A 27,377-nucleotide genomic window follows, 5' to 3' on the forward strand; every position below is an offset into this window, starting at 1 on the left:
GCCAGGTCATTCCACCAGTATAAGAAGACTAAAATGACACATCTGATATTCATTTCTAGAAATCAACATTTTAGTGTGTAAACAAGTGCAAATCATTACCATTAAAATTGTACAGCTGAGTGGAACGGCACAATATCCCTTCTCAAATACTAATGGCATATCGCCGAAGAATTAACATTTCAATAGGTTCGGTGGCTCCGGTTCTTCAGGCTGTCACCGGATTGCCAGGAGCACGTCGAGTGCAGCGTGACTTTGTACTGGGCCACAAAAATGTATTCTTGTTTGCTTACCCAAGAATTTGCAAGGTAAACACGCTTTTGTGCGGTTGGGATAGTCTCTTTTCATAGCTGTGCATTCGTATCTAAATGGAAGAAATCCACAGTCACGCAGTTTTCCAGTCAGATGATGTAAATATTCAGAGAACAAAAGTGTTTATGTAATTACAATGAATGTTCCTTTAATACGCAGTCGCAATAGAACAGCAATGTATTGTTTCTTAACAAAGGACAATTTGATCTATTTGATTCTTCAAGAATTCTCATTTCTACAGTTTTTGGATAGATTTTTTAGAGATACGGTTTTCCCTCGAAAAATATAAAACCAGCTTCAAGATGATGATCAACGGGGTCTTCGTAATTTCACACACATAGTTCAGTAAAAGATTTAAATGGATATTAAAAGTGAAGAGCTGTTCAACCCGTCTCATTTTGTTCTCTTAAGGCATTAAAAAATGGTAACATTTACATAACATATAAGTAAGCATCTGAAGTGGTGTCCAATTGTCACAAATTACAGCGTAAGACAATCCATTTTCTCTATAATCAAGCGACATACTGTTGAAAACACTAAGAATCAGAGAAACCAATGTTTTGTCTTCTAAAATATAAATAATATATTTAAATATAACATTAAAAATACAGATAAAGTGACTATGATAAAATGATTGTATCATAAAGGACGTCGCTAAAGAGATAGTTCGTATTCAGGTTGCATATATTTTAAGTGAAAGAAGAATTTTATTGAAATAACCTTTGCGAAATAGGGGAGGGAGCAAGAAAAAGGTCGTTTTTAGTGATAACGGGCCATACATTGAGAGATCGTTTTTTTGAAGAAAAATTTTAAAGAAAAACTTTTAAATCAATGCGAAAATCGGTTCAGGCTACATTAAATTACAATCACCGAGACGCGCAAAATCAATCCCTTATCTCATTGAACATATGCAATATTGAATTTCCAAAACGTAATATTTCCATTAACACAAACTCTGCGCGCCACTAACTTTATGCAGCGCTAATCTGTGGAAGTGGAAAACAAGATAAACTCAGTTCAGGTGACTCGCTAGTACCGCTATGTCTTCTGGAGTATACAGCAAAACGAAAACATCGAAGAAGAGAACGAATTTTAATATCGTTTTAGTGATTGCCAATGCATTCTGTGTGTTAACTTATATTAAAATAAAACCAAAGCTTAGAAATAGCGCAGGAATGTTACGTTAATGATGTTTATTGATTCTTTAAAATAAAGGTGAAAATGCAGTTTTATAATATATATATATATAGGAAAATTGCAGTACATATTGACATGAAGAAACGTTGCATTTATTTTGTTCTTACAAACGTGGCATTGTTTGTTGAGTGCGTGCTTGCAGACTCTCGTGAACGCCAGTATTGAACAACAGCATAGTGGCTATCAAGGATGTTGTAGCTCAAATTGTTATTTAAATGTTCACGATTAAGGATGATTTCTCTGGACTCCACAATTTTTCTTTCCAACTCATCATGGCAACGAAATATGTTTTCGGATCTATCCCAGCAGACTGAATGACCCTGGTGTTCATCATCAAGATTGTTCGAGAAAAGAACAAGACTAGACAAGGCACTGGCATGTGTTCTTTTGAACACAAGAGATGTCTCTCTTGTGTTCCTCCATACGTAATTCAATAGATTTATTTCTTTGACCAAAATAAGGGATATTACAATCACACCATATCTTATATACGCCAGAATATTTCAGATTAGGATGATGAGGCTTTGGATGGCTTACTAGCGAGCGGATTTTTGTAAGTGTAGTGAATAAGGTCCTGATGTTGTACTTCGTAAGAACTTTAGCTAATTTTTTGAAAAAAATTTTTTTTCATCAATGGGAGTCAGGCTTAAGAAATGCCAAGGTTTAAGTAATTCAGAACTTATAAATTTTACCTAAACAAGTTGCCACAAGGTGCTTTGACCTTATTAATTAAAAATCTCAGGATGGGAGATAGATGTAAAAAGGTTTTTTTCCCCCTACATCTATCACTCATCCTGATATTTTTAATTATTAAGGTCAAAGTACTTTGTGGCAATTTGTTTAGGTAAAATTTATAAGTTCTAAATTACTTAAACCTTGGCATTTCTTAAGCCTGGCTCCCATTGATGAGACCTCAATAAAGGTCGAAACCGGTCTGAGTAGTGGCCCTTGCCTTTAATGTATAGCATCATACATCTCCGCTAGAGGATGTGCTTTGCATTAAGGGTAGATACCAATGATCAAAGCTTATTCCACCTTTACCACGAGTTGCCTGGACTTGCACTACGTGCGGAGTGGCCCTGGCTGTATATATATATACAGTATATATATATATAGAGATAGATAGATAGATAGATGCGTATGCAGTAGTACAGACACTCAGCTGCCTTTAAAACTCACAGAAAAGTTTCCATTGCGCATAGCTATGAATTCACTTTCAAAACACAAAGCTGAAAAACAATTCACATTCATAATCTGAAGAAATGCTTGAAAGAAAGAAAGAATATGCAGTTATGTATATGGCAGAAAGTTGAGAACTACATAGAATCGCGTTATTCAATATTATTCGAATTTTATTATCCAGCAACACAGAATGGAGTACAATTAACGCCCAGCAACCAAGAATAAATATTTACTGTAGGATCACCCGTCAGAATTCTATATCGCTGCAAAGCACACAACATTAATTCAAGTTCTATCATAAGAAGCGATGCAATTTCAAAAAGTGCTATACTGCATCTATTTGTTCAGCGAAGAGGAGTCCCCTGGATGCTATTTCATACATATGAAAGGGTAACATGCGTTCTGATGGTTCAAGCTGAGAGTGCTCATTGCTGCGTGCTGGGTGATCACAGCAGATAAACAATATATTTTACTTTTTAGTGCACTACCATTACAGTCGCTACTGGTTATATATAAATACAAAAACATTCGAAGTAGAAGGTCGTTATTTGCAATCGCAAAATGAGATGTTGTTAAAATGGATATTTTACATGCAAAAAAGGCATCAAATTCAAGAGTTGTGAATCAAAAAAATACACGCCTTTCACTAAACAATGCTACTCTTCTACACAAATATTGATTTTAAAAATTTGAACGTAACAAACAATAAATATTGTGAATGAGAGTGGAATGTAAAGATTATGTTTATTTGTAACAGCAAAGATGCTATCCTCTCGTTCACCCCGGCTATAAAAAAGCAACGACAACATTAATATAGAACAGATATTAATTTCATATGTGTTTTATATCCTGTCGAATATGAAGAAAATATCGAAGTTAATAGCGCAAATTCGATATTTACATCAACACCTTCGTACACACCCCCAGTGGTATGACATGAGTTCTGTGTTCTTGGAAAGTCTTTTGTTGACATTCTTCTAGAATATGAAGAATATTTGTAAGTCCTTTTCAAAATATTCTACATGATTACAAAATCTCTTGTTTATTCTTGAGTTCAATCTCAAATAATTACAGAAGTACTATTATTATGAGGCTTAAAAATGGGGTAATTGAAGGATAAATATCGAGACGTTCTCACTTTGAAAGGAGGGAAAAGATCTACATTTAGACTGATTAAACCGAAATTCTATCAAAGATTTTAAAGAATGCAGGAAATAAATGAAGAAAGTATTTATTATTTTTATTATTATTATTATACAAAAACACAGAAAAACATTTATGTCACTATGCAGCCTTGCTAAAACATTATTTCAATGGCAACTACGGGACAGTCAGAAATACATACCGTATAACAAGACCTCATACAACTAATTACCCTATTTCTAATTCTAATTACCCACTAATTACCCCATTTTTAAGCCTCATGTTCTATGCAAATGAAGGTAAATAAGCCCCTTTCATGAGAAAATGGTAAGGCTTTCCTTCTTGGAAAATCGATTTTACATATAAATACAATAATCACTACGGAAAAGCCACGCGAAACTTCTGCATCCCAGACATGATAAACAAATTACCTTTTGAATACAGAAACCTTACAAACTACAATAGCCTGAAAAGAGCTCTAAGGACATACTACGAACAAGAAACACGCACCCAAAATATCATACAAACTTAATGAAACACAATATATTCGCTCAGGCTTCCAATTCAGCGACGCATCAATACATTCCAAGTTATTGTGTGTGTGTGTGTGTGTGTGCGCGCGTGCGCGCGTGTGCGTGCGTGCGTGTGTGTGTGCGCGCGCGCGAATTTCTCAATCAAGGGCTGCAGTGGAAATCAAGCCAATTAAACATCGATTTGATTTCGTAACTTCCCAACACAGCAAACTAACCAATAAATAATAACTAACTAGTGTCATCCTCAGATAAGCTTCGAGAATGAAAGCTGAGAAATTACATCGCATCCAAGATTTAAAAAAAATAAATCCAAACCCATATATCACATTTCAGTGCTGTAGTTAAAGCGCTTAAATATACTTAAAAAAATTTTTTTAATCAAAATTGTAAATATATATATAATTCATTGTTAAATGAATAAATGCTGTATTATATTATTATTATTAATACATTATACAGGGAAAAAATAAAAGAAAGAAAAAATCTGTACGAATTTCATTGTTACAAAAAAAAAAAAAAAAAAACAAGAAACATGAAACAATAATGAAATCTTTGACTGGGAAATGAGTCCATGTCGGGCCTTATCTAGAGGCCTAGAAATCGACTAATTATCGTCGTAAACTGCGAGATGTCCCTAAAAGGGCAGTTTTCTGGAGTTGAGGTGGTGTTATATATCTGGGAGGCTCAACTTTTCCAGATGTTTTATAAATATTCTTGGTATTGCGCCTAGCTCTCCTCTGACAATTGGAACTGTTCTTGCTCCAAAGTTGTTGAAATTTATTAATCGAGATTCCTATACTCGGTAAGTTTTTCATGCACTTTTTCTTCTACTCTACTATTCTCTGCTATTTCTACATCAATAAATCGCAAATGTAGTTCGACTGCGGTGATTGCTGGCATATTATGTTCAAGATATCTATCTGAATTTTAAAGTCCGTAGTATCTTGGCATTTTCAGTAACTTATTCAACTGTGTGTTCCCACGGATTTTGCAAGTTGGGAAACCATATTTCCTGCACAAGCTCCAGTGTACAACTTTTGCAATCCGATGATGCCTTTATTTATAGTCTATATGGGCAATCTTCCTGCAAGAACTTATTTGATGGTCTCTTCACTGCCTCTTCTTTATCCTTGTACAGTCGGTAGTTGCTATAGTTACAGATCTTTTCAATCTTCGCCTTTATTGCATTTGTTTGTAGTGCAGAAAGTATCAGACCTTCTGTGTCTTTCTTGATGCTGCCCTGCCCTGCTGAAGAAATTGCTAAGTTAAGGGACTTTACCTTCAATATCTTTCAAGTATTGACCATGGAGTGCTTTATTTTTCCAACCTTCTATTCTTTTTGTCATTTCTTTCTCCGTGTACTGCTTTTTTTGAATCTACTACATTCACTACGTTTTCTTTGTAAGTTTCTTCAATTAATACTTTTCTGTGCTTTCTTTGATGTAATCATTCAACGCTCGCCTTTCTTCTTCTACTGTTTGCTTCACTTGCACAAGACAGTATAACCGATCCACATCACTGCGTGGGTGCAGGGCATGATACACTGTCGTGTATTACGATCAACTGCATCCAAATCGGCTTGTGTACATTCAACTGCATCCAAATCGGCTTGTGTACATTCAACTGCTGTGTATCTGATTACATTATCATTATTATTATTATTAGAATTACAAATTAGAAATATTACATAGGAAAATTGTTTCAATAGTAATGTGGACACCTTACACGCAACAACCAATATCCGACCAGCACATGGCGACACACAGCATCCTGAGCATTAAAAACCGGAAACACTACATAACATTAATAAGGAATTACTTCAACATCACCTATCGAAACAACAGAGACACATATCGTATAACACGACCTACAACAACTCTCTACATTCCTACACCCTTCAACAACTCATACGGTTCTTTTGTGAGATCACATCAGATACTCACGCTACTCAACAACTTACCAAGAAATTTAAAACACATAGATAACTACAGAACATTAAAACTCGAATTCTGGAAAATATCACAACAAAGTTAATACACTATTAACACTAATATACACATCGCAAATCACCAGCATCCAATGCCTACATCCCATTCATAAACAGTAAAAACATCATAATAAGTCAAGGCTAATCCCACTCTCTTCATAAAAGCTAACCCAAGGTTCGAAGTGGGTGGGATAAATCCGCCTCATTCATCTACACGTAATCCTCATAATCAAAGACTGCAGATTATGAAACAAAACAGCCAGTAAGGTGTATAACAATAATGAAGATATTGATAACATTATTCAGATAAGCTCTGCAAAGCTTCGAGGAAGAAACCACCCAAAGAAACAAGTAAATATTATAATCGATTTAATAAAAAATGAATCATTGTAAATATGAATGTGAAAAAAGATGTAAAACACTTTGTTAATATCATTATTTATGCAATTTAAATAAGATATTTTCCTAGCATTCTGTACTGGAAAAAAAATATATAGATAGATAGATAATCGTGTAATCTTTTCCTGTGTAACTGAACTATAACTGATTATAAACTATTATTAAAATCGTTATTACTACTAATAACACACGAATTGTTGTACTATACGACTTGCGCACTGTAAAAAGTATGCGACAAATTGGAATCTGAATGGAACCACAAGTGAAAATTTGTAGTATTATCTTATAAATTGTAATTATATTAAATTGTATATATTATGGATATTATTTCTGGGAAAATCCTATCAACGTACACAGGCCTTACATAATCTCCGAGGTTTGGAAGCTACACAACATAAAATTGAGGTCACAACCCCGACCAATAGGCGACAACACAAACACTTCAAAAGCAGATGCACCTACCCGACTTGACATAGCATCCACTTCCTCCACGTGTTCAGACGACGACCACGAATAGTCGAAATGGACCGCACCCCGTCAACCCCCACCTCCAAAAATCAGTTGCTGTTTTCGACCCCTTTCATCCTTTCCCACCTCATATAAATATATAAAAAAACGCTCCGCCCATCCCTCATAATATATATGTATATATATGTTATTCAAAAAAACCCAGGTTTTTTCCATTTGTTATTTCAATTCTCCCACTTGGCACCCCTCCCCCCCACACACACACAGTAGTTTGGACAACGCAAAAGAAGAAGAGCCACAACACCCAGAAAAAGGTATGTGCAAATTTCTTGTCCTCTATGCAACATATATTTATTGATAAATATACATCTACAATGCCCTAAGAATCTGTGAGAAAAGAGCCAATGGCATTTAAACTGGGGCACTCCTAAACAGAAGCAGGCAAATAGCCGTAAATATAATAATGTATGTATTATTTAAATATGTGTATTATATGTATTATATAGTTGTATGTATAATTAAATTGTACGTATATGTATAAAATTTATTTGACAGATAATAAAGTATTATTTGACATCGAAAAAAAATTATTATTAATTAGACTCAATACATCTAATTATCTAAAAAATTGCATCCTCCTGTTATATTCAATATCCTGTGAGGATTAAGTAAGTTTGATAATTGCTGGCAAATAATCCCCTATATTCTAATCTACTTCGCAGTCACTTCTTTTCAAGCCTGTTTGTCTGTGCAATGTTTAAAAAAACAGGAAAATTATGCATTCATCGTCCTTACCGATTCAATTACAAAAGATCCCCCCCCCAGCTACATAAAAAATCTCCAATAAACTTCTGTTATAAAAGTCAAAGTGTTTTGATTTTCTAGATCTAAATAATTATTTTTTCTAAAAATTACACGTTATACAAAAATAACCCAGCTAATATTCAATAATAAGCATCTATTAATTTACATGAAATACCTAATTTGTCAAAGAAAGAACATTATTGGTGAATAGTAATACTCATGACCTCTCCACTGACTACGATATTACGAATCTTGTTCTTAACATGCTGCATTTATTCGTTTAAAATTGTGAATCGTTTCTATCTGGATTTGTGATGGTATGGAGGTATGCTGCTCTCAAGTTTGGTAAATATACTTAAGGATGGTTTAATACTGTGTACAAAAACCTATTTTCCCTCTTCACGTGTTTGGGATTTTATGTCTGCGTGTTCAACATTAAGGCAATCAGTAATGTTAGTGAAGCAGATGTTTTCATATCAGTTAAGGGTACCCACCAAGGTGGGTACCCTTAACACATTTAGAACCAGGGGCATGCAAAATCAAATAAAATTATTTGAAAATAATTATTTACGTTGACATAATGGCATCAGCTAGAAGGTTACTAACAAAATATTTTCTTCCTATCTATAGAGCAGCTCTAAATGAAGCGACGTTAATGTTATTGCCAATTATTAGATTCAAACCATTAACAATAACATAATGAAATGATTAATTTAAATCAATTCTGATTTTGAAATCAATGATTTCAATGTATAAAGTTCAAGATTATCTAATTTTGTTAAGAAGTATTCTGCACTTCTCAGTTTTGCGTTCAAGTTCCACGTAGCATTCCTGGAGTTCTAAAATTCCACGTTCGTCGTCTGGTAAACCTAGGAATGACCACAAGCGACGTAGCGTGATTGTCACCTTCTTATAAAGCCGTATTAAAGTTGGCTGAATTTTAATTTCCGAGAACGATACCTGGCAATTTCATGCCAAGAAACGGAAGGACGTGTTTTTGGGTGTCGCAATTTTATGCTCCATTTCTCTTGCAGAAACCAATTTTCTAACCAATTCCAGCCAGCATTTACACACTTAACAACGGACGACCACAAATACCAGCTGTGCTCGTTAACGCCTTGCTGACGCTTTTAGCACCACACACACGGAACGCTGAGACGCAAAACTAGCAATCTCACGCCTTTCTCTACAGTTGCACTAAACCGTGCATCTCCTTCCACCCCCCTCGTAGGTGTGATAACGAGCTCACGCGCAGTAAAAGAAGACCCACCCATCGCAACAAGTAACACATTCGGTATTTGATGAAATATACATATCCTCCGCTTCACACGGGGCTTCTCAACCTACTCCCACCCAAAAACATGTCTCGCTTTGGTACTTTGTTTACTTTTTAACCACTAAATAAAGTTTAGATGGAAAATATGAAGTTTATGTTTTTTCTCTCTTACTCATGGAGGTGAATATTAAATTGTTCAGACAGTGTTCTACAAAATACGAAGTGCAATTCACACTGGTTAATATCCTTCGAGATGACCAAGATAAATTTTGGTTCAATTTACAATGATATTCATGGACAGCAACCAAATTCTAAGCCTTCGTCTTCAGAATTCATCTTTAAGAACTAATTCAAAAGATGTCCCCTTACTGAAAGTCCCCCTATTGGTCAGTAGCTCCAAATTAAGGGGGCTGCTTATTGCTTTTTGGACGGAGGATCACTGTTGTGATCCTCCGTCCAAATCAACAAATCTGATAAAGAATATTTGGCTTTCACCAGAATAGAATTTGAAAGGTGAAAAATTTGAAAAATTTGAAAGGTTGGATTGGAAGCATAGTCATGACTATGCTTCCAATCCAAACGTTATCCTCAGTAAGTAACATCTGAACGTTAAGTATTAAAAAATATTAAAAAAGAGAAAAGTTCCCAAATAAATCGTCATATAGTAAGAAATCAATACAATCATGCTGATGTAGCTGTTTTAATCCTATCGCGTATTCTCTGGAATTGCTAAACATACATTTTCGCTTAGAAAAAAGGAATATTCGTTGAATACATGGGTGCAGGTTTCCCTGTGCTAATTAGTAGCAGTCTCAGTAACGTATTTCATTATTGAAATTATATATAGGATAGCCAAAAATATCATTAGGCTTAACACGATTAAATGATTGTGAAGATAATATGCTATAATCAGTGAAACGGATTATAGCATTTCGTTGCTAATAGCACTGTTCTATTCACTTGTGATTGCTTCTTGCGTTTGTGTCTGAGAGCATTTTGATTAACAGACCTACAGAGTTCTCTATTATGATCCACAAGCCCTCAAACTTAATTACGAGGATTTAAATGGCTTCTACATATGTTCATCACTATTAGCATTACTGAGCAGTGTTTGATAAGCATTATAATGTAGAATAAGAGCTTCATCTGGATAAAATTACCACTGCGTTACACTAGGGACTAATTCTGAAATATTTACAAACTTTTACCTGAGTTTGATGTTTCATAATTGGCAGAATACTTTGAGGATTGCACTTCTGTGGTGATTCTTTTTTTAAATACTCCACGTTACTTGACAAATACGTACAGAATTGTTGATTGGCAAGATGGAGAGCACTATGGTATGCAGAAAATTCACCGAAAACAATTAATCGAACGACACTTCGCCAAAAGAAAATCGACCGAAAACTCAATTGAACAAACAAATGGTTTTTCGGTGGAGTCCCTTCGGCGAACTGTTATTAAATAAGCAGCTGTTAAGCCAAAAAGCAATTTTTCGATTAACAATAAGCCCAAAAAAGCAATCTACTGTAAAATAGTATCTCAAAAATCAATCAATCAACATTTTTCGATAGGAAATTTTCCGAAAACACAGTTCATCGAAACTACAAACCATCGAATGATTAGTTCGCCGAAAAACTAATTATCAAGGATCATTCGTTTTTTTTTTTTTTATGAACGATTATCATTATCAAAACTAGCAGAAACGCTGTTAATTTTTGTTGACTAACCCTGCTTTTGCGTCATTATTAATATTTTGGCTATTTATGAACCTGATGATTAATCTTAATGTGTGTGTGTTTAAATATGTATATGAGCCTTCGCAGCTCAGTCGGTATAGACGAAACTCTTTGGTCGGAAAGACCTTGGTTCGATTCCCGTCAGTAACCTTTATCTGGTCCCTTTCGACTAAAGGTGAGTGTTTGCTAGATTCATACGGAGGTAAGGGTTGTTTTCATCCGGAAATCAACAGCGGAGACACTGTTGTAATCGCGTTTGTAATATTACGCTTCACGGTCGCAGTTCCAGTAGGAGGATAGACTAAGTTTTATTTATTTAATCCTTTTAATAAGTTGAACAAATTGTGCGTTGTCGGTGTACAAGGCTTTTGATAATACCTCTCCTTTGCGAAGGATGATGATGTGAAGGTGCATAGATATACCTACAGTGAAGGATATCTATCTATATGTTCACTGGACATCCACAGATACCGTATGGTCACTCTGATGCACCGTCATGTGCCACACCAAGCCTCGCCATGTAGTCCTGTTGTTTGCTTTTCTGGAGACCTCAACTCTCTGAAGATTAGTTGCTCCACACACACACCATCCATCTCATTGATGGATGCTGTGTGTGTGGTGCTACCCTTCCTCTTTTGCCAGGAACTTTACTTTCTATTACTGTTCTGAGAAGTCCTCCTTCCATCCTTTCAATGTGTCCAAAATATTTTAACTTTCTTTTGTCAATATCCTTAAGGAGCCTTAAAGTTCTACTGATCTTTCCTAACACCCATTCATCTGTACGCCTTTCAATATATGATATCCTCAACAGCCTTCTGTAGCACCACATCTGAAAAGCAGATATCCTTTTCTTACTTGACTTCTTTAGGTTCCAAATCTCACATCCATAAGTCGCTGTTGGACGAACAACTGCATCCAAAATCCTCACCTTTGTTCCCATGGAGATAGATCCCTCCTTCTAGATTTTAGACAAGTCTCTGACTGTTGTTTTAGACATTCCTAACCTTCTTCCGATGTCTTCTGAACAGCAATTCTTCCCGTTAATAATGGATCCCAGGTACTCAAACTTGCTGACTTCCCCAATTCTTTTTCTATTAAGGTACACTTGTTTCTCAAGAGCTTCCCTGTTTGTATTTCCTTTGAGAACATAATATTTGTCTTGCTATGATTTAGTTGAATTCCTCGTTATTACTGACCTTGTTAATTATGTCAAGAATTTGTCCTAGTTCTTCCATGTCATTACAAAGGAGTATTGTATCATCAGCATACCTCAGATTACTGATCAATCTACCTTCTATCCTAATTCCTGTCTTGAGCTCATCCAATGCTTCACGCATGATGTCCTCCGCATATATAAATATATCGAGAAGCTCTCTACAGCGTATTCTCACATAAAGCATCTTTATGCTTACAAAGTTCAATTGACTCAAGAACTGAAGCCTACTGACCACACACAGCGAAGAGAGTTCGTTGAATGGATTATGGAATAACAAGTGGATGCTTATTTTTCGAACAAAATCATCTTCAGCGATTAGGCTCATTTTCATCTCGATGGCTTCGTTAATCGACAAAATTGTCGCATTTGGGGTTCAGAAAATCCACGAGTGATTGTTGAGAAACAAATGCATCCACATAGTGTCATTATTTGGTGCGAATTTTGGGCTGGAGGCATCATCGGTCCATTCTTCTTCTAAAATGCGGCTGGTAAGGCAATAACAGTTAATGGTGCTCGCTATCGCCATATGATAATCCAGTTTTTGTGCCTAAATTGCAAGATATGGATGTGGACGACATGTGGTTTCAATAAGACGGTGCCCCATGCCATACAGCCCGAGAAACAATTCAATTACTGCATGAGTCATTTCCTGGTCATGTAATTTCCCGTTCTGGTGATCAGAATTGGCCGCCCAGATCATGTGACTTAACGCCGTTGGACTTTTTTCTTTGGGTTTTTTTTTAAATCTAAGGTTTATGCCAACAAGCCCACGACCACCTACGCCATGAAGGAGGAAATTGAGCGCTGTATCAATGAAATTCAGCCACATTTATGCAAAACGGTCGTGGAAAATTTCGACAAAAGCGTGCGTATGTGCCAGCAAAGCCGTGGAGGCCATTTACCCGATATGCTATTCCATGCATAACCCTATACTGTATACTTTATGACTCAATAAGAAATTACAATTTTTAATTAAAAACCTGTGTGTTCTATCAAAATTACTTCTTGCGTGAATTGTGGGACACCCTGTACTAAACAAGTGAGGAGAAAGTAAACATCCTCGCCTTACTCCTTTTCCAACAGGAAACCAATCAGTCAATCCAACTCCTGTTCTTATTGTGGCTTCTTTCTCCCTGTACAAGTTGACTATCATTACTTTTTTATTTAAATGGAAAATTCAATATTACCTTAAAGTGTCCAAGAAATGGAAGCTTTTTGTTAGATTCTTTCAATAGTGAACATGATGTGAGTATATATGGAGTTAATTTTATCCAGAAACTGAAGAAGCTCACCGTTCTATACGCCAAAATAATACTATTGTAATAACGAAGTCTGACAAAGGAAATACAACTGTAGTAATGGATACCACTGATTACAAATTGTCAGAGATACTACTGAAAGCCAGTTTTGTTAGATCAAACATATTCCTTGGATAATAATACTATTGAAATTTGCGGATTTATTATGCTCATCCCCCACGTAGGGTATGCTGATCCTTTTAACATCAGATTATCTATTATAATCCGGTTATCCATTATGTCCAATAATTGATTAGGATCCCCCTATTTATTATTTAGCAAGATATCTTTTAATACGTCTATGAAATTTTACTGGGGAACCACCTCCTATATAAAAATAATTTTTGCTTCAAATTAAAAAATTAAACATCTTCAAGAGTCCGAAATGATGGTTTTCTTCTTTGATGTAGTTTCACTGTTTACAAATATACCATTTCAAGAACTCTCCAGCTTTTACAACTAGATTTCCCTGTTGACATCGTCTGTTTGTTCAAGTGTGCTATCAATTCCAGCTATTTTACCTTAACGTAATAAATTATTTCAACAGATCGAGGGTGCTACGATGGGTAGTCTTATATCACCTGGGTGATTATTGTATGGAGCATTTAGATGATCAGATTTCTAACATAATTTCTACTCGACCTCGAATTTGGCTACGTTTTGTGGATGACATCTTTGCAATGTGGTCTTATATATATATATATATATATATATCAATTAAGGTAGTTTTCGGACAAGGTTAAAAGGTCAAACTACAGTGAAACTTTGCTGTTCTGAAAAAAAAAAAAAAATAGAGTCGTCATACGCACAACCGTAAGTAATCCTGTACAGATCTGTACACTCATTAGTTTCTGTGGTGTGCAGGGGAGACGTTGCAACAAAATATGCTAATCACAACTTCACCTTTAATGTCCGAGAACGTTTCATCTTTTCTTCATTTGCTTTTTTCTTTTTTTTCCCTTTGACGCTGCCCAATTATTTCGTCATTAGACTGACGCCAGGCTCTAATTATTGACTGCAAAGTAAAGAAACAAAATTCTTATGGAGAAAAAAAAGTTCGGTTCATTTAGTTAAACTCCGATGATTAAAGAAGCTCATTAGATGTGTTTGGAAACAGCCCACGGGAAAGGACTTCAGTGAGGGAAAAACAGAAAACTTAAAAAGTATAATCAGAGAGAGAGAGTTCAGTTGTTTTCAAAGTAAGGACCGAGACAGCTAAGATTATAAGACATCAGCATATTATGTTTGTTAATTGCGTCTTTTTGAAGTTGGAGGGGACACCCATCTTCAACTAAAACCAGTTAAATCAATCATTTTCTTGAAATATTTAAAAAGTTTCTTGAAATCGAAGTTCTGATCATCAGATTAAAAAAAAAAAAAGTAACTTTTAGTTTCCGAAACAGTCTTTCTTTTGCATGTTATTTTTCATGATCGAAATCCAATCATGAAAATTAACAAAAAAATATGGAAAATATCTTTGAATAATCAAGATGCCTAATCGATTAAATTAATATGCTGATCCTTTGTATTTGGGGTACTAAGGCACCAGGGCATGGGCGACTCGTGGATAGGAACTGCGGAACTGCAGCACACCCCCAATTTTTCTCGATATATAAATATATCTATTAATGTATTTATATTTGCTTGTAATGTTTAATTTTATCATCAACGATTCTCTTATTTTGTATAAAAAATAATAAAAATCCATCTTGTAGCACTTAGGAGGGCGCTAGCAGCAGTGTGTTTACCACAGTGCTATATTGCTACGCGCGCAAGCATATACACGTCATAGTGAGATGCGAGCTATTAGCGCAATGCGGCACTGTCCGTCACGCAGTTCCACTGCTATTTATATGCAGTTTTCGCCAGTAGTAGAGCGTGTTTACTCCGTCTCTTTAAATATTTGGACATTACAATTAAAGACATACCATTTGTTATAATTTTTATTTTAGAACATTATTGGGATTATGATAATGGATTTTATTTTAAGTAATTTTGAATTATACCAAACTGTATAATTTAATCGATAATAAAAATATTTTTTCATGTTTAATTTTTTTTTAATTTTTACCGCAATTTTGATATTTTATCCAAACACGTATACACTATATTTACAGTGTGTATGTATATTTCGAAAGTTGCAGCACCCCCCACGATTTCAAGGCACGAGCCGCCACTGTAAGGCACCATTTAATGTGAAGTCAGAAGCTTCTTTATACATGTAGCCTACTCATGAAGATGCTTCAAGCGTCACCTTCGTTTGCTTACACTTGGGTAGAAGATTAAAGAAGCATATAAGAAGTAGAAAAATATAATTAAAATTAATATAAATTTTAATTTAATTTAAATACTTTAATTTACATGAACAAAACAGTCTAATAGCATTTAATATTTCTTTACGTCAAAAAAGATGCATTTGTTGGATTCACATAAATTTTAGCTCATAACACTAAGAACACTTAACCGACCTTTTATGTGTATTCGTACTACAAATTTGTTGAATAAGAATAAATCTTGTCCTCCAACCTAGAAAAGGAAATGCTCAACTTTCACCTTCTGAAGGAGTTCGGCATATCTGAGACGTTTCGGATTTTAAAATTCGAACTCTTTGCAGATAATTAGTAACGGAAGTTAACCTTTGCTCAAACACACTTAAAATACGACCGTTTTTATCTAAGCGAACTCTGTAAACACACTAACGATGAAAGCTGGAAGTGACAGTCCCCGTTTCCTTTTACCGTTTCGTTTGTAGCTCAATTATATTCCCAGAAATCTACTTCCAATTAGGAACTGCCAAGAGTTAAGAAAGGAAACGTCTTGAAAACTGGCGTTTGTCAAGAAAGCTATAACAGCCGAGCTCGTTATATGTTGCAAAACGGAAAGAGGTTTAAGGAAGTAGACCGACTACTTCCTTAAACCTCTTTGCACTGAAATTAGGAAAAGGCCCAAAAAGAAGAAATATGCCTCCTTAACCCAATCGATTATTTTCTTACAATTTTATTAATACTCTGGCCACAATTTCGTGTGTTCATCAATGACAACTTTCGCTTACCTACTAATTTTAGACGTTAAAAGTATCATAAGCGTAACTTGAGTGATCATAAATTAATTCTAGCAACACTATTCTATACGTTCTTCTTCTGAAAAATAAAAAAGACCCAAATAATGGTATCTTTACTCTTATTATTTATATAATTCCACTAAGTACTAGAAAAATACCAAAGCTGTGTCCATTCTCAAGTCACTGTGAATATGAGCGAAGCATGCTCGCAAGCCACACCGTGAAATCTCATTATCGTACATCCCTTTTACTGAGAAAGAAAATCCTTTTTTTATGTGCAATATACTCAGGGTACTTGGGCGATGTAAGTGGATTACAGAGAACGAAAATCCATCGCAAATATAATACCTTTATTGTGTCCAAAAACTGGATATTACACGAAATAAATGCCTTGCTCAATTCAGATGTTGCATTTGATGATCTGAATCAAGCAAACTGTGCAATTTCATAATTCATATTTCGCATTCTCTCCCAGTAGTACATTTAATAAAGCAAAGAACTAAGTGTAAGAAAGTGGTCTTTTTTTGCGTTAAATTCTCTACTTGGTTTTATTTCATTACTGTTGTTTGGTTCCTAATTCCTTCACAAAAACAGTCGCTGTGAGATGGCAACTTGGAACATTTAATTCCGACGATTACAGAACGCTGGAAAGAGCCGTTAACTTATGTCGGACGTTGTTCTGATTGCCGCAATACACACTCCAAGAGGGGATTTTGAGTAAATCAGATCATTTATTTCCTATAAACTCTTCTAGAAAATCATTCAGAAACAACTAAAGGAAGCACAGTTAATGTTTGAAAAGAAACAGACGTAATGCAGCATAGCAGACAGACTTAGATCGCGATGCGAAAAGCAACAGCTTCTAAATCAATTACGAACAAGTGAAAATCGATCGCTGTTATTAACTCCCAAGTACTGAATTCAATTCTGAAGATAAAAAAAAAACTGCACCGTAATTGCATAAAAAAACAATATATATATATATAAGGATGCTGAGTTTCTGCTATTAGAGAAATGTACGAATATCAGAGATAAACTTACATTTCTCAGCATTAAAACAATAATGTCAGCCAAGTAGCCATTTCGAAATTGCAGCTACCATCTTACTTTCACCTTATTTGGTTCACTTATATAAATATACATATATTATTATTATATGACACCTCCAGGGAGTCCAAAGACTCATCGAGGGAGAGTGTGCCAACAGCATCGAACGATTGATCTCATTCCAACTACTAACCGAGCTCAAACTTGCTTAACTTTTTGCGTGAGCCATTAGTAGCAGAAGCTCTACCACTGGCATATCACGAGATATTTTCATAAATAACAATAAATAAATCCTCTAACCTATTTTATTTCTAAAAGAAGCAAAGATAGCTCTTTTAGCCATGATTGACATCATTGACAGAAAACTGTCACTGATTGCTATCCATAAATCATGACTTTCAAGGGGAGCGATTCACATCAAATAAGTGTCGCAATTTTGTGGTCCTAAACCCTACTATAGGTAAATTATTTGTGAAGTAGCGTGAGTTATTGGCAAAGATTAAGTCTAGAAAAAGATTCTCTAGTCGGGAACTAGAATTGAACCAATAACGAGTTGGCTTGGGATGGTCTAGCGCTATGGAATCAATTGTCATTTCCACAGGGTTACGTAGGCTTTTTTACATTAATTTTTGTAGGTGAAGTAGGGAAAAAACAAAAGAGAAATTACTGGTTGGTCAAAATCTGTTAAACCATGCAATTTTTTTTAGCAGTGTCAGATGCGTTTTACTCCTTCGTCCACCTTGGCTCGACTGCACTGAAATTCTCTTTTGTCGCAGTGAGTTGAAATGATGAGCGAAGTATTTAGGGATAGAATAAAAGAAGAGAAAACAAATTAAACGACAATCTGGTGTGAAATGTTTCACTATATTCTAAGTAAATTTGAATATAATATTTCACATTTCGCTAAACAGATGCTGTTGAATACTTCCGCCCAAAGAAAAAGCGGGCGTATCAATTATTATTATTATTCGTGACACCTCCAAGGAGTCAGAAAACTCATCGGGCGGACACCCACTGTACAACTCTCCATCTCCACCACTACTGAACCGCTATTACCAATCAACTACGTCAGCGCCATCTACTGCCCACAGCCACCACAAGTATTTTTTGTCAAAAATTGCGTGTGTTCTGAAGGGCCTATTTGTCTGTATGCGGGATGAAAAACCAGTTTCCGGGAGAAAAAACCCTGCTACCTCCAGTGGCTACCCTGTTACTAATTCACCAAATCCTGAGAAGTACGGTGGAATAATCAGTTCTTTAATTTACTGAGGACTGCAATCCAAATCTTGTTCAACATACTGCGTTGTTCAAATAAATTATAATCAACTTAGAAATGCCTCTACGTCAGACGCTGGATTTTGGACTCTTCTGACTTAATCAGGGCTTTCTGAGGTGCTTGTCTAAAGATTCTGTACGATTTTGTATTAAAATTTTCTTCATGAGCTTGCAAAGTTCTTCAGAAACACAAATGACTGATTATTAATTATGATTTTTATTTCTCCTGTATAATTGATTGTTCTGTTGAGTGCTGTGGAAAACTTTTAGAACATTATACATGTCACAATTATGTTACTGTCAATAAATGAATTGATATAAATTCAGTTGCATAATGAAATGAATTTATACTACGTACATTAAGCAACCACTTTAGCAATCACATTAATGTAATAAGCGATACAACAATTAATGCTGCAATATCGGCAGCTGAAACTGTAATTGAAACTATTCAGGGAGTTGAATGCGAGTGGTCGCTTGTAATATGATTGGTGACTAATTCACCAAATCCTGCGAAGTATGGTGGAATAATCAGTTCTTTAATTTATGGAGGACTGCAATCCAAATCTTGTTCAACATACTGCGTTGTCCAAAATATTGAAACTTCCCAGCAAAGGTCACACGTTGTAAATAACATGCAAATGATAAAGACGGGGTTCTGGGAGGATACTCAACTGTGTGTAATGGGAACGGCATTAAACCACGTACATTTTGAACTAAAATGACAAGCAGAGCAGAGGTTAACGACGTCGAGAGGTCACGAGATGAAGGGCTGAGAATAAGAGCGATTTCTAGAACAAACTTCCGTAGCACTGTAGATAGGAACAAGTTACGAAAACAAAGATTGATTGGAAATGCAAAGTGGAAACTTGGTGAAGATCGTTAATTTTAACTGAAAGTGATCTCAGGGATGTACCACGTGTTATCAACGAGTCGGTAAAAAAAAAAAAAAAGCTGTCAACTTGGAAATAAAATTTCCATTCCATTTCCAAAGTTCACAGTTGAATATTCGATTCGACTGTGAACATAGGTCAAAGATGAATCTACGTCTTATTTAAAAAATGAATGATGACCTTGATCATTATTTCTCGAGTGTTCGTTTGGCAACAAAAGTATTCGAACCTTCGATAAATACTAAACCAAAAAATGAATAGAAGATTAGATATGGCATTGATGTAAATCTCCCTGAAGTTAAATTAGTAATCAGCGAATAAGGTGTCTCCAACATTAGACACCATATTCCCTTAACTTTTTTAACGTTCTACATCATCATATTTATTTGTTTATTTTTGTAAAATTTGCGCAGACTCGTGATTCACTTCACCAACTAAACATGTTAATTCCATCTTTCAAAACCATTTGTTGCTGACATTAAAAAACAAGGCGTTCTCACGAAGAAAAAAACTCTTTTTTTTCATTGTTATGATATGCAACTCACGCAAGGTACGATAAAAAAAAAATTAGGAGCAACTTAAACTATAGAAATTGTAAATTTTAGTACTAAGTGAGAACATTTATTTAAAGTGTAATTGTTGAGACCGATTTCCACTTTATCAATTTTATCACTTTATTGATATATTATCTTCCAGAACTTCCTGAGGAAAATGAGCCAAAAGGTGCGAATATTCTTCGACTTTTAAACCGGGTACTCTGAAATTTCTTTTGTCCAAACTTTAAGATGAGTTTGTGGGTTCTAACAAACCGTTGAGGATATCAACTGACCTGAATTATTTTGTGTTAAAAATAAATAATTAGTGATAAACTGCCATCGAAAATTTCAGGGAAAAAGATATGTGTATGCTGCTACAATTATATCGTTAACCCTTGAAAAATAATCTGGTTACAATTTGAGCCAATGCAGTCTTCGGTGTCAAGTAAAATATTTCGCATTTACTAACGGAAATCAATCCGTCAAGAGACAATTAACTTAGACTACGCAAAAGCAATGGTGTCCACTGCAATAAGGTGGCCGTATTAGGACCCTCATCACTGGCTGGATGGAAAACCATAAGGATGACATGCATGTGGCTTCTTCAGGAAGGTTTTTGGCCAGGTTATTCCTACTAATTTAGCCTATTCTAAGTTTATGGATGAATGATGTAACTTGTGTTTTAACTTTTTAACTCCACCATATCATATCCTATGCTTGGTGGTTCCTAGAATTGAAAACTTCGTGCATTTCATGGATTTTCTAATAGAAAATCTCCATTTCCCTTGCTGTTCAACTGGGAAACTCCCTGATAATGTTTTTCAATGGAATATACATTAATAAAAAGTTAAGGAATTTATTCATTTATAAGTTATCTATTCTATTCCCTCAACCATATGGCCAGTGGGGGGTAGCTATGTGCTACCATACTAGAGAAATGACTATGAGCAATGTGGTTTCAAGTTGCCTTCCTTCTCGTACTAGATCCTCTGACTGTAGATTGTGTGTTCACGGGGCAGGTTTGCCTGCTTGCGGGATGAAAAACCCCAGATAAACGGGAGAAAAACCCAGCTGTTCACGCCCAAGACCGGCTAACTTGGCTATGGCTGAGGAAGATCCTTCAGCCCCTCACGTCGTCGACGGGAATCGAACCTAGGACACTCCTTCCCCAGGCATATGATTGAGAAGCGCATAGCCACTCGGCTACCCACGCGGACATGTTATTTTCCTCGTATCAAGTAAATCTGATTTTAGATTTCGACTGGTCTATGTATGTCGTTTGCTTTCATAGAAAAATGCATATTTTTCATGAATTCATTTTACATAGATGTTCAATACAATTCGAGATGAAGACCTCAATCGCCAAATGGCACACGTTGAAAACAAAGAAGGGATCACTCACTGGAGTTTACTGTATTGCGCATGGTCAGTTTCGTACTTTAGTTGTTTTTTTTTCCCTCCATACCTAGTTAGTGAGAGTCCTTCACCAATTTTCTGTTCAGGATATACCGCGTATCTTGTGTATACGATCTTCGGCGGACAGCGTGTTTGGTAGCTGCCAAATTGAGTATTGATTTCTCTATTCTTGCGTCCGTCTATTGACAATTTCTATAATGACCTTTGCTTTCCACCGGAAGAATAAAATCGGGTTTCTGTCTCTACAGAACACACAAACGTATTCTAGTGGAGGGCTTAAACACGACAGTGTGCTCACGTGGTAATGCTAGAAGACGAACATGAACCACAAAGAAACGATCCAGCCTCTGTTTCAGCCGCTTGTTGTAAAATGTGACACGCAGTGTGTACATCCTTATTGGGGTAAGAAAATATTTCTTTCTCTCTCTCTATTTCACTCACACACACGTACACAACAATTGGCACGCATGCTCTTTCTACAGAAATATAGCACAATATCGATATCTCATCCATCCCAGTTTTGAATTAATTAAATAATTAATTAAAGTAATTAAAATCGTAACTAGAAACAAATATAAGGAAACTACAATGTGTAATAAATACACCATACTAAACATACTACCCCTTAGATATTTATACGTCTATAGGGTACTATTATTCATAAAAAACGACAACGAATACGAAAATATCAAAGAAGATACTTTCCTTAGTAGACATAAGGGCCTAAAATATTTAGTTCCAAAAGCAAATAAAGAAGCAATACACAAACATTATATTTATTTAGCGCCAAAAGTATTCAACACACTACCTTTAACAATAAGAAATGAAACTAACCCAAACAAATACAAAACTCTAATCAAAGCGTATTTATTTCCCCACAGAAATGAGGAAGCTCTGTTTACAATAATTGTATAAACTATTAGTTTTATTTGTATTCAAAGATTCAGTCTTATGTGTAAAACGTAAAAATGTAAATGCTGTTTAACTGCTTGGTTTTATTATGTTCCTAATTAATTGTTATGCAACTTTCTCTGTATGATGAAATTTTATTTTATCTGCGACTTCATTATGTAATTATATTATAATAATATATAATACGTATATTATATGAATGTACATATGTGTATAAAATGAAAATGAATATAAATTTTTGTAACTTTATGCATATCGTAACCCGGATGAGCTGTTGCTCTTAGGTTACACATAGGATTGTTCAACATTTTGTACTATTATAGGAAGCTTACAAATAAATTTAGATTTGATTTGAATTTTATACAATTCGCGCTTTTTTAAAAATAATGTCATCACATAGGAACAGGTCAATGATCCATCAATGACACGTGATATGCTTTGGACCGTCGATGATATCAAACAAAGATAGCAAAGAAGTAGACTTCGATTCGATGCCCTGTCATGAAATGATGAATAAATATAATCACCCAATCTTCACGATAAATATACTCCTTAGAAAATAATGCTTCACTTAAATAGATAAACTGGAATAATACTCTTTAACATCACAGAAGAAAACAGTTTGAGCATGTAATATTCCTCATTACATGCTTGGCCAACTATATGCTTAACGAAACAAATTAATACGAAATCGCTAATTATCTCGAAAGACTTGGAATACCAACAGCCTTCTATGCATCACTGGTTTCAAATATGCACGAGCTAACTACAAATGAAAATGGAGTTTCTTTTTATTCAATTTCTAAGAAGAAAAGTAGTATCGTTATTCTTCTAGATTGTAACGTTCATGGAGGCTGGTTATGGTAAACCACATTATTAAACTACTACAAAAGAAAATTGTTATGAAAATATTGCACTGAATACATTCTATAAGTGGGAACCAAACAGTCATTAAAATCCCAATGAAAAGTACCCAATAGTCACAAGCAACATGAATACATATAACGGCACAAATGATAAAAACAACACACTTATTTAGTAGCTCTAACATAATACAAAAGACTTTTTCAGTAACCAAATAAGCAGTACCAATGTGTGGCTCGAATATTTGCTCATGATGAAGTGGGAGGGCTTTTTCGGATGCAAACTCGGTTTTACATCTATTTGACAGACATAATACACTGGCCTCATGGCCTCAGCTACTTCTCTCCGTAATTTAAAAATAATAGCCTCACACTTGGCTTGGTGTATGGAGACAATTGTTTATTGCTGTACACATTGTATTAACTTAAAAAGAGAAACTTGCACATCTCCTTGCTAACTCGTGAATACTGGAGTCAGTGAATGGATTATTCAGTGAATATGTGCTCACTCTACAACCAACAGGCGTAGGTTCGAATCCCAATGTGAAAGTGAATGCGTGTGAATTTCATTGGAAGGTGTGAGACTGAAAAATAGTTTGAAAAATGATATGATAGCATTGGATGAAAAACTTACACTATCACTAACTTCTTATCTACAATTTTCCTCCAAATCAGTCAGTTGCTTTTCAAGACTCCAACATTATCAGATCTTATATTTCTATCGTCTAAGGCACTTTGTACCGTATCAATCCACCTATATCTTGGTCTTCCTATGGGTCTTTTTCCTGCCAACCCAGCAGAGAACACTTGTTTAGCTAATCTTTCCTCTCCCATTCTGTTTAAATAACCATGTCACCTGAGATTAGCTCTGCTAACGCATTCTTGGATTCTCACAATGTCAAGCTTTGCTAATATCCTCGTTTTTAATATGATATTGCCATTGATGCCATCTGTTCACGCCCCTAATCTTTCTCAGGACTCTCATATCTGCGGTTTCTAGTCTTTGGTCAAGTGTTTTACTTCTGACCCAGCTCTCAGATCCATAAGTTAAAACTGGTTTGAACACTGTCTTGTATACAGCCAATTTAGTGTTCTGACTAATTTCTCTCTTACTGCATTATGAATTTATTCAATTGACTTCCTACTATACCAGCTTTATTCATTCTGTTGTCTATTTTCATATTTAATTTACCATCTTTACTAAAAACCGTGCCTAAGTAGATCAAATGTTTTGCTTGTTCCACAGGTTCTCCATTCACGTTGTGGTTGATTTTTTCAATGCTTCTGTCTATTTTCATTGTATTTCTATTGCTGATTTTCATACCGTATCTATTACAACAGTTATTCAATTTAGTCAGGAAATCTTTCAGACTTTTGCTGGATTTATTCAGAAATATAAAATCATCTGAATAAAGTAAACAGCTAAAGTTAACATTTCCGATTTTTGAAATCAGGTTCAATATCACTTTTCTTCATAATGTGATCCATATAGATCAGACTTGGCCAACTCCATTCTATACGAGGAATGATGAGTGGTAGCGTCATGGGCCGCACACTTTTAGACAGAACTTAAATAAAAATAAACTCTGCATTTTTATTATATGTATTGAATTACTATATTTGTTAAATCATTTTACTGCTGGGAGAACAATATAAAATGCTTGAAACTGAGTCTCTAAAACTGATCGCTGTAACCAGGGCAGAGCAAGTGACTTTCAATGATGCGTTACTCTGGAGCGCATAGAAATCTCCCACTCCCACTACAACTCGCACAGAGAAGCAGTAGATTTTATAAATTCAGTAATCTTTTTAAAGCAATTTTGATTCCGTTTTGATAATATAAATTATTTCCGTAATCAGAAATAATGAATATAACTAGTATATCAATCAGAAAATCTGCGGTCGAAACTAATAGCTAAAATGATAATACATATAATTTAATATAGTTTTTATCCTGCCGCGGACCGCACAAAATCACGTTAGGGGCGCATGCGGCCCACGGGCCTGCTGTTGGCCACCTATGATATAGATAAGTAAGAACAGTGGAGATAATGTGCACTCTTGCTGCACACTGATTTGTAAAACAAGGTTTCGACCTGATTTAATCTCAGAATACCAGCGGAATAGGCACAAAAATTATTAAAAACCAAATTCTATCCATCTTTCAACCGATTTCGCACATTTTCCTATCAGTGCACTACCGTTTTCTAAGCGCGAATTTTTACTTTTTTGTTCAGTATATTTATAATAAATAATCGTAAAACGATATATTAGCTATATTATTATTTAAACTACTTTTCAAAAATAAACAGGGCATTCATTAACAATTAATATCTGTTTGATAGTTCAATTTTGATTGATATTATAATGTAAAATATGATATGAACATCTAAAAAACAGCATGCTGTAAATAAAGTAGATGAAATTTTATAATGGTCAACAATGGCTTCTTTTGTGACGTAACAATTCAACCATCCAACTAATCGATCATAATTGGAGTTACTACGCGATTTACTGAAAGGGATCTTTTGTTAGTTTAGCAAGCCTAAACCTTAGAATGTAATCAGGACAACAATACACTGAAGTTATCCTTTTTTTCGGGTTACAGTCTGACATAGATTAAGCATATATGGGGAGAATTTTATCACGTTTCAGGAAAAGCCTAATTAACAAGACTGCTTTAATTGGCAGAGTACATAATCCTTCACGTGATAATTGAAACCGTAGAATTCACAAAGTTAAGACTGTTAGAATACTGAAGTGATTGAAACCACGCTCACTTAGAGATATTCTATGTTCAATTATCATCTAATGTGGTAAACCTAGAGGGATTATCAAGACTGCTATAAGACGTCCACACACTTTTCAGATCGCGGAGAAATATTTATAAAGATAGTTCTGTTTGCATCCTGAGGTCTTTAGAATAAAGTCTCCTCCATAGATACGCGTCTGTCAACCGTATTCAACGAACGGTGTTTACGTTAGCAACAATACCAGCTCTAGGTTCACATGCTGCTAAGGGGAGTTTGTAAGGTTTATCCGTATTTGAATAAATGCATAGAAAACGAGTCGCTCAAGACAACGCCGGTGTTCCTTCAAAGAAAAATTGTGGAACGAACGAGATCCTAACAAGGCGTACTTTAACCCAGTTGTTCTGTAAACGACCGACTTTCTATCCAAATACCACACATAAAATCATTACGCTTGAAGGGGTCTATTATGAAAGGGAAAAAAAAATAACTTTCAAAAAGATTTCTATTTCTGGTCGCTTGAATAATATAGTGCAGACAGTTGTGTCGATCCGTAGGAGAGGATTTTTCACGATCCAGATATGGAAAAACAAAGTTCTTGAACCCTTGGAAGGCTTGCTAGCGAACAATCGAGATAACACTTCGCATAGCTCACTGTCGTCAACAGCATGGCACGGGAAAAAAAAATTCGGCAAACGCACTATCATTTATATGGACCACTACACAAATATCTTTGTTGTTACCATAGTAACACAATACCACTTGACAGCAAGAAACTTTACAGTAGATGGGTTAGTAAAGTACACAATTTCATACACTTCCTCCGTTACAACTGGTTCACTCGAAAGGCCAAAAATATAACTTCCCAATGCACTTTTCGCATGAAAAATCGCATTGGTGTTAATATAATGACACTTAAGACAGATGGTTTCCGTCAAAAAAGGTTTTTAGTACATGATGTAAGATACGGTGGGTACAGTATATTTGCTTTAGGATGTTTACAGGCAAAATGTTATTGCTAGCTCATCATTTATTTTGAAAATGAATGATGCTCTATCGAACTTAGCCAACAG

Source organism: Typopeltis vanoorti, chromosome 25 (assembly GCF_054136105.1).
Source record: "Typopeltis vanoorti isolate ZY-2024b chromosome 25, IOZ_Tvanoo_1.0, whole genome shotgun sequence".
Lineage (NCBI taxonomy): Eukaryota > Metazoa > Arthropoda > Arachnida > Uropygi > Thelyphonidae > Typopeltis > Typopeltis vanoorti.